The sequence below is a fragment of the Mobula birostris genome, chromosome 3, assembly GCF_030028105.1.
Source record: "Mobula birostris isolate sMobBir1 chromosome 3, sMobBir1.hap1, whole genome shotgun sequence".
NCBI lineage: Eukaryota > Metazoa > Chordata > Chondrichthyes > Myliobatiformes > Myliobatidae > Mobula > Mobula birostris.
The window spans coordinates 19,738,813-19,753,105 of NC_092372.1; the positions used below are offsets into that span (position 1 = coordinate 19,738,813).

A 14,293-nucleotide genomic window follows, 5' to 3' on the forward strand; every position below is an offset into this window, starting at 1 on the left:
AAAATTCAGATTGATTGAGGTGTTGTGCAGCAGTCGGCCTCTTCAATTATAAATGGCTGATCTCCAAAAGTGATAAAGTTAAAGATGAAACATTCTTTTCAACATTTTAAGCAACATTAGTGTATTATTTTTGTTTCGTACAATTTTAGACTGCTTTGACATTGAGTTAAATAATGCCCCCAAACCTTATCAGGTATCAAATATGTATGAATTTCTGGCATTAACATTCAAAAATGTTCAAAATTAAAAATTAAGCACATAAATACCCCTAGTACAAAGAAGTATAATGAATAATTGGCATACATTTCAAAAAGGAGGAAAATTTTGCAGCACCTAATTTGAATATTTTGAGAAGGTAAGGGAGTAAATACCAGTAATGGAAGTAGATTTTCATAAGTGATATAATTCATAATAGACCAATAAAATCAAAAATGCAGAGTCAAGGGAGAAGATTGCTGGCTGATTTCAAGTGTCAAAATGGTGAGATTTAAGGAATAGCAATTAGTATGGGAAGGGTGGGTTGCACCATTTCACAATTTACATTAGTAAGATTTTGTTGTCAATAAAAATTATTATTTTGTGGTTGATATCAAATGGAGTAGTGTTGAAATGACAACTCCCAAAGGGAAATTACAGGCTGCGGATTTCAGTGGACTATGATCACTGCAATCCACAGCCTGTAATGTCCTTTGGGAGTTGCGCTTTTGAGCCATCTGTATGACCTGTTGTTTTTGCAGTATCCTGAACGATTCAGCAAACTGGACTGTCAAGAGTTCAGGTATGGCTGCAGTGGCCATTGTTGGGGCAGACCCGGGACCGGATCGAAACAGCGGGGCCCAGGCCTGAGAGTGAAAAACGAACCAACGTTTGGCAAGTTTGAGCATTAAGCAGATTAAAAAGACCAAGGCGCCAAGGGCGAAGGACCACCCGTATTCAGCTCACTACTCTGAGGTTTCCTTGCCATAGTGCTAAACTGACTCTGCAGCCATGGCCTACAACCATCTCATTGCTGAAATGGCTCCTTGGCTGTGCCCTGCAGCCAGTGGGCTCTTGAACCAATGGCCCTCTTAGGCACAATATACTTTCCAGTATAAAAACATGTCTACCATATGCTAATATGAGAAAAATTATTCTGCCTCAAATTTTTATTTGTCTATAAACCTAGCTTACTCAGAACCTGTGTGCTGTACAGTAGCTTCGATATCAATGTGATCCTTGAGCTTGATGATCTTTAGCAAGAGTTGAAATAGTTGGTTCAAGTTGTGACAACAAAAGCCTCAAGTCCCCCATGTGTAATAATATCCAAGCAGTTTCTCTTTTTGTTAGTATGTGGTTCAATGTACTGAAGCCTCTTTCAACAAGGATGGAAATGCAATGAAGAGCAGTTTGACTCTTCTCCAAAGACCAGGAAACTACTTATGACAGTGTAGCCACATAGCCCAAAAGCCAACAATTTTGAAAAAATTTTTTGCTTCTTTATCATTCTGAATTTTAATAATATCTTCTTGCAAGCTCTCTTCCTGTTCTTCCAACTTCGAAAGAAATGGGTTACTCAGTCCTGAATTTCCCGATAGTTCAAATCCTTGATTCGATTCTTTAAATCTTTCTTCAGTGACTGCAGGTGTAAGCAGTACTCATGCAAATCACTGTCTGTGAAAGAGAGTACCATATTTTCCATGTAGGGAAATTGTGAGAACGTTCTTCTCTCAATATTTTGCTTGTATAGTTCTAATTTTCTGACAAATGTAGACACTGCACTTTTTGCCTGGATTAAATTGAAATTCTCACCCTGCCGGTTCATATTTAGGATTTTCATTTGTCATACAGTTCGGCTAGGTATGCCACATCCCCACATAGAAGTTCAATCTTGTTTCCCAAGCTCTTGTCGACTTTGAGCAAAAATTCAGCTAGCATCAAAAAGACCAAATAAACGTTTTAAGCAGCAGTGTTTTGACAGCCATAACACTTCAATGTGAAGAAGCAAGCATTCAAAGTCTTCATCGTTATCTTGGCAGAACTGGCGAAATATTCTGCTATTTAATGGATGAGCTTTAATTTTGTTGATAGCAGATATTTCACAAGTCATGCTTGTAAAAAGTCACTGATTCAGAATATACAATGCTCCATCTGTTGCACAAGAAATCAGAATACTTTTATCCTCAATATACATTTTGAGCTCATCGTAAAATGATTCTGTTGATATTTGTTTTTAACTTTTTACTAAAGAGAATCCCTTATAATTTTTCCATTTTTGATAAACCGTGCACATGCCATTAGCAATACCTTGTTGTCTTGCACAGTTGACTAATCCAATTGTATCCCAAATTCTGTTTTTTGGTAGCTTTGTGCATAGTTGATAGAGTGGGGAGTTGAGGTTTTGGCTCATTCAGGCATAGGCTTTTGGTAGATTTTTTTTGACTATTTATCCTTCCTTTCTTTCTTATTGCAGTTAGAGCAGTGCGGATGCCAGACAGGATGGTGGAAAACTCCTCTTGTGGGAAGGCAAGGAGACCTCCAATGTCTCTGACGACTACACCTGCAAGAAGTTCACCCAGTTGCAGCTCTTAACAGACCATGTTCAGGAGTTGGAGCTGGAACTGGATGAACTCCAGATCATTCTGGAGGCTGAGGGGTTCATAGATAGGATATATAGAGAGGTAGTTACACCAAGGAGCAGGACACAGGCAACTGTCAGAAGGGGGAAGGAGATAGGCAGTGAGTACAGAGTACCCCTGTGGCTGTTCCCCTCAACAATAAGACCAACCAGAGGAAAGTCACAGCTGGCAGGTTTCTGGCACTGAGCCTGGCTCTGTGTCTCAGAAAGGAAGAGGGGGAGAGGAGGTGAGTGTAAAGATAAGAGATTCATCGGTTAGGAGAACAGAAAGAAGATTCTGTGGATGAGAATGATATTTCCAGATGGTATGTTGTTTCCCAAGTGCCAGGGTCAGGAATATCTCAGATCGAGTCCACAATGTTGTTAAGTGGGAGGTGAGCAGCCAGAGGTAGTGGTCCACGTCAGTACCAATGACATGAGTAGTAGCGATGACAAGGTCCTACAGTGTGAGTTTAGGGAGTTTGGTGCTAAGTTAAAGATGGGACCTCCAGGGTTGTGATCTCAGGATTTCTACCCATGCCATGTGTTAATGAGACCAGAAATAGAAAGATCATACAGTTTAACATGTGGCTAAGGAATTGGTGCAGGAGAGAGGGCTTCAGATTTTTGAATCACTTAGCATTCTTCCAAGGAAGGTGAGCCCTGTACAGAAGGGATGGTTTGCACCTGAGCTAAATGTAGATGCACTATTGGGAGCTAGTGCTGCATAACAAGGTTTTAAGCTAGAGTTGCAGGGGGATGAGAACCAGAGCACTAGAACAGATACTGGAGTGGTTGTGGAGAAAGAGGAATCAAAAGATTAGGTGTGGTGGGACTAATGTTCTGAGCGTATGTTTCAATGAAAGGAGTATTGTTGGAAAGGTGCATGAGCTTGGGGCATGGATCAGCACATGGAATTATGATATTGTAACCATAGACACTTGATTGCAGGAGGGGCAGGACTGGCAACTCAGTTTTCTGGAGTTCTGGTGATTTAGATGTGGTAGAGCAGGAAGGATTAAATAGGGAGGAGTGGCATTACTAGTCAGGGAAAACTGCACAGCCATGCTCAGACAGGACAGGCTGGAGAGCTTGTTAGTGAGGTTTTATGAGAACGACTGAGAAGTAAGAAAGGTATGACCACGTTAATGGGATTATGTTAGGCTACCCAAATCTCCCTAGGATTTAGTGCAGCAAATTTGTAGAGATATTACAGGCTATTACAAGAAACATAAGGTTGTGATTGTAGGTGACTGGCCTATAGTTGCACACCTTTTGCCAACATCCCTTTTTTAAACTGTGGTGTGACATTTGCTGTCTTCCAATCCGCCGGGACCTGCCTAGAGTCCAGAGAATTTTGGTAAGTGATTACTTACACTATTTCTTTCAGTAGCCTGGGAAGCATCCCATCAGGACTGGGGGCCTTGTCTACCTTTAGTCCACTAGAATGCTCAGCACTATCTCTTTAGTGTCAGTGACTGTATTGAGGTCTTCATCCCCCATTGCATTCACAACATCTCTTTTTGGCATGTTAGATGTGTCTCTTGTGTGAAGACTGACACAAGGCTATGTTACCTAATATTAATGTCCCCTTTTCATCTTTCAAGATCCCTATGTGGGTTCATTTTAGCCACCCTTTTACACTTTATATAATTACAAAAACCTTTTATTGGTTTTATATTTTGAGCTAGTTTACTCTCGTATTCTATCTTGCCTTTCCTTATTAATTGCTTAGTGTTTCCTTCCTTTTTAAAGTTTTCCCTATCTTCCAGTTTCCCACTACTTGGTAACTTTGTATGCCTTCTTTTGTTTCCTTAGTTATCTAAGGCTGGCTTTCCCCACCCTACTGACTTTGTTTTTTTATATTGAATACATATTTGTTAAGCATGAGGAAAAATCTCTTTGAAAGTCCTTCACTGTCCCTCCACATAGCCTGTATTCAAAATCTACATTAGCCAGCTCCTCCCTTATGCCGTTGTAATCTCCTTGTTTTAGATGTAAGACACACATCAAAGTTGCTGGTGAACACAGCAGGCCAGACAGCATCTCTAGGAAGAGGTACAGTCGATGTTTCAGGCCGAGACCCTTCAAACATCGACTGTACCTCTTCCTACAGATGCTGCCTGGCCTGCTGCGTTCACCAGCAACTTTGATGTGTGTTGCTTGAATTTCCAGCATCTGCAGAATTCCTGTTGTTTTAGACGTAAGACCTTGGTTTTATAACTATTGCAGCCGCCTCCTATTTGTACGAGAAATTCAATCATACTGTGATCATTCTTTCCAAGAAGATCCCTAACTACAAGATTGTTAATTTCACCTGTCTCACCATTGCACAACACCAGATCTGAGAGAGCATTTTCCCTTGTAGGTTCACTAATATATAGTTGAAGAAAGCTATCCCAGATGCATTCTATGAAGTCCTCCTCAAAACTGAAAAATGCAAAAGCCATTTTGTTAATAAATTTACTGAACTGAAATATTGTGTTGATTACAGATGCTGCCATAGTATTCAAGACATCTTTAAGGAGTGGTGCCTCAGACAGGATCCCTGTCACCCAGGACATGCCGCCCTCATTGTTACCATTGGGATGGAGGTACAGAGGCTTGAAGGCACACACTCAGTGATTCAGGAACAGCTTCTTCCCCTCTCCCACACAATTCCTAAATGTATATTAAACCCATGAAAACTACCAAACTTTTTAATATTATTTCTATTTTGGACTTTTTAGTCTGAATCTTAATATACATATACTTACTGTAATTCATTTACTTTTCTTTCTGTATTATCATGTAATGCATTGTACTGCTGCTCCTAACAAATTTCATATGTGCCAGTGATAATAAACGTGATTCTGATTCTTCCTGACCAACTGGGTACTTCCAGCATTTCCTATTTATTTCAGACTTCAGTAACTATATAATATGTATTTGTATATGCATATGTGCAAATACATATGTAGATTATGTGTGTATGTTCATATAAACAGGAATTCTGTAGATGCTGGAAATCAAAGCAACACAAAATGTTGAAGAGCAGCATCTATGCAAAAGAGTGAACAGTCAATGGTTTGGGCCGAGACCCTTCTTCAGTACTGGAAAGGAAGGGGAAAGATGCCAGAATAAAAAGATGGGGAGAGAGGGGATAGCTAGAAAGTTACACACATCAAAGTTGCTGGTAAGAGATTTCTTACTAGCTCTTCCTGACGAAGGGTCTCGGCCCGAAACGTCGACTGCACCTCTTCCTAGAGATGCTGCCTGGCCTGCTGCGTTCACCAGCAACTTTGATGTGTGTGGCTTGAATTTCCAGCATCTGCAGATTTCCTTGTGTTTGCATAGCTAGCAAGTTGATAGGTGAAGCTAGGTGGGTAGGAAGTGTGTGTGTATGTGTGTGTCAGTGTCAGTCACACTAAGTAAATTGTTTTCGTTGATGGAACGTTTGCGATGTTCTCCACTTCAAATATCCAGTGGAAAAATACTTTTTCATATGCTGTTTCTTGAAGTGCCAAATTAATACAACTATGTCTGCAATAATTATAAATACAAGTAGCTACCTTTGTAACAATACACGGTATACAATTCACAACATCTCACCATTGTTTGTGCTAATTTTGAAATGTTTCCTTCAGTTTGTCTATTGTATCCCCTGTGAATGAGGTTTTATGTGAACTGCGGTCATAAACTGTCCGAACAACTCCCGCCGTTCACTGACCAATGCAAAATCACCATTGGCAACGCGCGCGAAAATGCCCGCGGTGACATTTAATATGGGGGAAGAGGGAAAAAAAAACATATTTTGTTTAGCTGCGATTTCTATGGAGGGGAAAGCCACACATGGAGTTATTGTTAATACTAATCACTGGAAAAAAATGAATCGCCCGTTTATGCTAATGAGGCCGGTGACGTCAGGCGGGTTAAATGGCGGCCGGGGTCACGTGAGCCACCGGGCTTTGTGAGCACATTGGCAGGTGCGCGAGCGGTGGCCGCCACTCGGCTCCTTCCCCTGCAGATCGTGTGTGCGCGGCCGCCCCTCCACAGCTCAGGTGAGCATTCCGCACCGTCGACCATAACCTTTGCTTTTAAACATATGTCTGTGTACACGAGCAGGACGCCGGTGGTCGTGATTGAAGCTTTTAATGGCGAGCGAGTGGTCGCCGGTGGGGCGGGATCGGACACTTGGATTGACTCATCGAAGCGGCCTGTTCTCCGGCCCGGGCTCTGGCGCTTGGAGTCTCGGCCGCTCTTTCGTTCACTCTGCCCTCGTTGTGCTTCTGTCACACGACTAAAACTCGCATGGCCTCATGTTGCTGGTATGAGAGGCCTCGGGGGGCGGGGGGGGGGGTCAGCCAGGCCAGCAGCGGCTGCGATGCGGCGCCGCGATTATCCTCGCGTGGTTATCACCACGTAACTTAATTCCTAGATCAAGTGTCGGTATGCCACCCCCTCCCCCACTGTCACAAAACAACAAATTTCCCGATGTATTCGAATGATGATAACCCCGATTCTGAACCCATCCAGTGTATGGAATAGATTAGACTTGCAGTAACTACAGAAACGCTCTGGAAATTGGAACAGAACACGCGTGAAATCAGCACGTTTATCTAGAAAGAAAGGTTAACGTCCGGGTGTATGACCTTTCACCCGAATATTATGCACCGTTCTGAAGTTAAAGAAGGGGTGTTTTTTTAAGCTATTACGGCGAGTTGGCAGAATTCTGTGACTTGAAGTAACGAAACCATTTGCCTGGAGGAATTTAGCGGGTCGTGCAACATTGGGGGCGGTGGGGGGGTGGCAGAAATTATCGATGCTTCGGGTCTTAATCCGGCATCTGGACTCAGAAACCTTAACTGTTGCATCCACAAATACTACATAAGGTCCTGAACATTTCTAGTATTTCTATTTTTAAACCAATCTTACGTTCAAAGGTTTATTTACCAGTTTTATGTCTTTAATTTTAATATTTATCTAGTATAAAACTTGAAAGAAATCAGAATAAAATTTGACAGCTGTTTGATATGGCTTTCATTGAAAATTTTCATCCTGACCAGAAAACCAGTTTTGAGGTAATGGTGAATTTGATACTGTTTGCAAAATATCAGGGCTGCTCCTTAAAAAAAACTAGCTTTTGGAATTATGTAGTTTTGAAGAAAAAATTGTAATGTGCTTTTAAAAAGTTCCAATTATATTTGTTCCATACATACACACACATGAGTTTAGTAGGAAGAAACTGAAAACTATTTGTGTAGCTTCTTGTTGGTGATTGTAGAGATACTCTATGTTTGGTCCCAGGTTAGATTGAGGAAGAAATAGATCAACTAGCAATCCTATTCCAATATACGATGATGTAAAGTTCTTCATGAATTTGTGATTGTGAAAGTCTGGAGGAATGCACTTTTCCAGGGCTGGGTGATTGCATAATCTCTTGCTTGAGACACTGGGGGTTTATAAATAGACATAGTATACAAATATCCAAGTGGGTGTTGCAAATAACTTTCTAAATCTAGTAAACCTATCTAGCCCAGGTTTCCAAACTGGAAATGGGGCCTCCAGTTTGTGCTCAGTTCTGTGCCACACTATAGGGATGACGTGAACACGAGGAAATCTGCAGATGCTGGAAATTCAAGCAACACACATAAAAGTTGCTGGTGAACGCAGCAGGCCAGGCAGCATCTCTAGGAAGAGGTACAGTCGACGTTTCGGGCCGAGACCCTTTGTCAGGACTAACTGAAAGAAGGGCTAGTAAGAGATTTGAAAGTGGGAGGGGGAGATGCAAAATGATAGGAGAAGACAGGAGGGGGAGGGATGGAGCCAAGAGCTGGACAGTTGATTGGCAAAAGGGATATGAGAGGATCATGGGACAGGAGGCCCAGGGAGAAAGAAAAGGGGGAGGGGGGGGATAAAAGCCCAGCGGATGGGCAAGGGGTATAGTGAGAGGGACAGAGGGAGAAAAAGGGTGGGGAGAGAGAGAGGAAGAATGTGTGTATATAAATAAATAATGGATGGGGTACGATTATTCTATACACGTTCTATATAGTCGGCCCGAAACGTCGACTGTTCCTCTTCCTAGAGATGCTGCCTGGCCTGCTGCGTTCACCAGCAACTTTGTGTTTTGCTGGGGATGACGTGATTGCATTAGAAAGGTTACAAAAGAAATTCACCAGGATGCTGCCTGGATTGGAGAGCTTTACTTGAAAGAAGAGATTGGTTAGAGAGTGTCATACAACACAAAAACTGGTAGATGCTGACCAAGATGTCAGGTTAATTTCACTGCACACAAGAGAGGTTCAAAACTAATTTTATTATAAAAGTGTATATATATGTCACCATATACAACCTGAGATTCATTTTCTTGTGGGCATATTCAGTAAATCTATAGAATAATAACAATCTTCTAGAGATTCTGGTGACCTTCTGGAGGTGTTTAACATTGTGAAGGTCACAGGTTAGATAAACCTTTTTCCCTGGGATAGGAGTCTAGAAGTAGTGGGTGTGGGTTTAAAGTGAAAGGGGAGAAATTTAAAGATCTGTGGGATAAATTTTTTTTACATGGAGGGTGATAAATATGAGGAATAAGCTGCAAGAGGAAGTGGTAGAGATGTGTTTAAAAGGTGTGGGCAGGTACATGGCTAGGAAAGAAATGGAGCAATATTGTCCTAATGTGGGCAGGAGGGTTCAGCCTAGACGTGTATCAAGATTGTCATAGGCAAATTGGTCTGAGAGCCTATCGCGGTACTGTCAGCGATCAATTGGATAATGTTTGAACTCTTTACTCATAGAGCTCCCAACTGTACCTCTACTTTCCACTGCCCAATCTAATCAAGCCTCGCTCCGCCATAGCAGAGATAAAATACTTGTCTTTGCTTTCCACTCCATTAACATCTACATGTAATATAGTTTGCTCCATAATTTCACGATCTGATGCATCTTTCCTCTCATCGTCTGATAGGATTGTTTCTAGACAACTCTTTGATTTGGTATCCCATCTGCATCACCCACTCCCTTTGAGATGTTCCCATGCAAGAAAGGTAAACCTACCCTTCTGCTTCATCTCTTTTAACCATCCATGGACCCTAAGTGGTAATTCCATTGAACCTCTTCACGCCCACCATATTACCTTCCCTACTTTAGAGAAATGATTTGTAGATTGGGTGACCCTGAGCTTCAAGTTACTCTGTTCCACAGATTTTCTGTTTAAGCATGAGGTAACCTTGTCAGCTCATGTTGAAATCACCAGGTTCAGGTTACCGGCCTTTTCTCTGTGTTACAAATGATCAGTTCCAAATTAAGGTCACCCACTTAACTCAGTTTTTCTCTCTCCACAGATGTTGTTTTATCTGGGTAACTTCAGCATTCTCTTTTGTTTTGAACTGTCAACAACTGATGTGTTCTGCCTTTCAATCATGTTGTTTTGTCCTAACCACCCTCATTATCTAGATGGCTCTGAAGTTACACAGAATGCTGGAGGAACTCAGCAGGTCAGGTAGCATCTATGGAAATGAATAAATAGTGGATGTTTTGGGCTAATGCCCTTCATCAGGAGTGGAAAGGAAGGAGAAACACCGGAATAAGAAGTTTGGATGACTTGGATAATTAGGGAATAGAATTCATTTGCCATTTAGTGCATTGTATTAGGAAGGTTAATGGTGTCATTGAGGGTATTTGCCACTCTGGCTTCCCCTTTTTTCAAAAGAAGATACATGTGCTTGAAAGTCAAAATGACGAGACGTAAGAAGAATTTTCCCATTGCTGTCATATTTCAGAACAAATGGCCTCCTTACATCCCCTTCCCAGTTGTACTGCTGCAATGTCTTGAACCTTTAATTCTACCTCTTGTGAGTTCACAGTGTATTACGGTGTGTTCATCACTGCATTTATTGTTGTGCTTTATATTACCATGTTCATTCTGAGGTTCACGAAAGCATAGAATATCATTGCACTCTGGCAAGTTTAGGTCTGTAAAGTTTCAACCATATTGCTTTCAGGGGTCTGGAGAATATACCTGACAGTTAACTGCTGTATTTATACTTGTCACCAAAGACTTTGTAGGCTTGGAGCTGGAATATGGAAGTTATTGAGTCAGGATTCTTCACTCCCTAAACCTGGTATTTGATTTTGTACCCTGTAAATATTCTTGTACTTCTAAAATTGCTGGAAAGAATTTTGGTTCATCACTTGCATCAGTCACAAATGATACTTCCGCCAAAATGTTCTAATTCAACCCCGGATTGTCTTATTTTTTTGTGTATCTTTTTATCCCATCTTTACTTTTTCCTTTGATCTACTATTCCCAAGTCATTCGAATTTTTTTTGTTAATTTTGGTCCACTGAGCTCCAGTCCTTAGCAACAGAGAGAGCAGGACTAACTTCATTCTTTGTAAATTTATACTTTACTTGGGAAATATTTATCCAGTTCCTTTTTGAAATCAACTACACTCATCACACCTGGAATCCAAATCATAAATCATTTTTTAAAGTAATAATGTTTTGCAAATCTTGGCTCTAATTTTGAGTTACATAAGTTATTGGTGAGATCACATTTGGAGCATACATTGTTTTTGTTACTCCAAAGGCATTGTGAAGTTGGAGACGGTACAGAAGACTGGGATGCTGTCTGGACTAGGGGTCCTAAGTAAAAGCGTGAGGTTGGCCAAACCAAATCTTTGCTTTTGGGGGCTTAGGAGAATGAGGGGTGACCTCAAAAAAAGTTAATGAAGTCATGAGGGGAATGCATAAGGTGGCTCTTGGGAGTCCTTGTGCAGGATACCCTAAAGGCTAAGTCCAAAATGAAAGGGCACTGATACAAGATAAGAGGGGAGAGATTTAAAGCTACCTGAGAGGTGACTTCTTTACACAGAGGGTGGTGAGTACCTAAAATGAGCTGTCAGAGGAACTGTACATTTGAAACATTTAAGAGGTATAATAATAATAGGCATCCATTAGTCTCCTGAGACCATGGATTTGCGCCTTGGAAGGTTTCCAGGGCGCAGGCCTGGGCAAGGTTGTATGGAAGACCGGCAGTTGCCCATGCTGCAAGTCTCCCATCTCCACGTCACCGATGTTGTCCAAGGGAAGGGCACTAGGGCTGATACAGCTTGGCACCAGTGTCGTCGCAGAGCAATGTGTGGATAAGTGCCTTGCTCAAGGACACAACACGCTGCCTCAGCTGAGGTTCGAACTAGCGACCTTCAGATCAGTAGACTGATGCCTTAACCACTTGGCCATGTGCCAATACATTTAAGAGGCATACGAGTAGGTAAATGGAAGGAAAGGGCTTGGAGGGCTGTGGGCTGAACGTAGGCAACTGGAACTAGTAGGGAAGATGCTGTAGTCAGCATGGACCTATTGGGCCAAAGATCCTGTTTTTGTACTGTATTACTCTATGACTCACTAGATAGGAACATTGAATGTCCTTAGCTGTTAATCATTCAACCAGTGGAAGCATTTCCCCCTCATTGATTTTATTTCTTTATATATCAAATTAGCTTAGTCTTTTCTCCAGTCATTCATGCAACCATAATCTCTCGTACTTGGAAGCGAACTTGGTCTGCGCTTCTAAGAGGTCTGCAGGGATTGTTCATATAACTACTTGCCTATAGCACCTTGTATAACCTTGGAACGTCATGTACAAAGGTCTAAATTGCCACTGAAATCCTTTTCAAACTACTATTTAGTTATAGCTTTAACTTCCTTTTAACAAAACAAATCTTCGTAATTTTCAAAACCAGCATTTAAAATTTATTTATTTGTTTCCATCTAAAGCTAAGGAATTTAATACATATAGTAGGGAGATTTAAAATGCAGTGTGTATGGATTGTCAGTTCTGAAATTCCTGATTTTTTTCTCTTATTACTAAATTTTTCATGGAAGCAATTTAGAAATTTCTAAGGTAGGATTTTAACACGGAAATAATGTGGATATATTATCTTTGTTTTGTTTTTCTTGTAGGCTAATGCTTAACTTAATTATATGGATGTTCATCTGTTCAGTAACAGAAGTAGGTTATTGAGCCCCTTGAGTCTAAATTTCCACTAAATTAATATGTGTACATCTTTAGACAGTCTAGTTACCCTGATAGAACTCTTGGAGAAAAGTTTCAGATAGCCAGTAGCCTATGAATAGGGAAGGCGCCTCTTGGTTTCATTCCTGAATCCCCTAGCTCTAACTTCAACATTGTACTGTCTGTACACTATCATTTATCATTTGAGACCTCAGTTAGGTTCTGCTGTATAGTGAAATTCCAGAAGTATACAGCTAAGCTTACATATGCTGTCATAATTTCCCCTTCCACATATTGGTGTCATGTTGATCATTCTCAAAACCAAACACGTTCCAAAACTGGTTCCTTCATTTCCAACTGTTCTGTCAAAACTCTTGATGACCATAAGACAGGAGCAGAATTAGGCCCAACCAATCTGTTTTGCCAGTCCATCATGGCTGATTTTATTAACCTTCTCAACCTCATTCTCCTGCTTCTATTACCATTTTATGATTATGAAGACACATAGTCCTCTTTTATTGTCATTTAGTAATGCATGCATTAAGAAATGATACATTATTTCCTCCGGTGTGATATCACAAAATACAGGACAAACCAAGACTGAAAAAACTGACAAAACCACATAATTATAACATATAGTTACAACGGTGCAACAATACCATAACTTGATGAAGAAGTCCGTGAGCACAGTAAAGATCAAATGTCCCACATCTCACGCAGACGGGAGAAGGAAGCAAAACTCCCTGCCATGCTGACCACAATCCGACTCTGAGTCATCCGAAAACTTCGAGCTCTAATTAGCTCTCCGACACCGAGTACTGAGCTCCATCTCTGTCCAAATGATTCGACCTCCTTCTTGGTCACCAAAGGCAGGCAAGGCCGGGGATTTTGAGGCCTACCCTCCAAAAGATTCACGACCACACAGTAACGACAGCAGCGAACAGGCATTTCAGAAATCTTTCCAGATGTTCCTCTGTGCTTTCACGTCCATTCTCCATCAAATCAGAATTGTCCACGGCCCCTATTTAACAGATACGATATCATTTTCACCGGAGAGCTGCGCACGCACGGTACGCCGCCATCTTCTCCTCCCGCCAAAGTTTGTATCCTGTTCTTTAGTACCTAAATCCTTAGTTCCTCTTACACAGATTGTGTTCTCTATAATTTGAAGCAGGTGTCATGGACAACTTATATACCCTTGGAACCTTGCTTCCCATTTTGTCAGCTAGCTGCTGTTTTAAGTATGTAATTTATCATTAGATTTTTTGTCAAGTGCAAATTCAGCACTTAGAAAAGTATCACTTAAAAAAAAATTCTCAATCTGCATTAATGGCATTGAGAACTGCATCTGATTCTGGTTTCTCCTTGTTCCTTCTTTTACCTTCAATTTTTTGCTTGCTGTAATACCCTAATCAGTCCAGTTGTAGTCTCTCTGTAATTCATCCAGATGGAGACTTTGTTACGTGAACCCACCAGAATCATCTTGTGTTGTTTCGCCTCTTTTGTGGTAACGTGTGAGAATCTCCTCTTAGCTGAGGAGGACACGCAACATTGGTTTTACACATTGATTGTTTTATTTGCAGTTGTGCAAAAATTTCTGAATATTTTGCTTAAGTCCTGCCTCTGACATTGTTCCTAGCCGCTATCACTGAATTACTGATGTATGTCTAAGTCAGGATAGTGTTCAATTTGTAATATTCTCATGT

At 41.1% G+C, this 14,293-nt stretch overlaps 1 protein-coding gene across 13 annotated transcripts in view; it reads left to right on the forward strand.

Moving 5' to 3' along the window:
- The first annotated feature begins 6,511 nt into the window (after nucleotides 1–6,511).
- Nucleotides 6,512–14,293, forward strand: part of ubap2a (ubiquitin associated protein 2a) — a 91,422-nt gene continuing 83,640 nt past the window's right edge. For all 13 annotated transcript variants that reach the window (XM_072252319.1, XM_072252318.1, XM_072252327.1 and 10 more), the window contains exon 1: nucleotides 6,512–6,633. The gene's annotated coding sequence lies outside the window, so the exon portion shown is untranslated. The remainder of the gene's footprint in view (nucleotides 6,634–14,293) is intronic.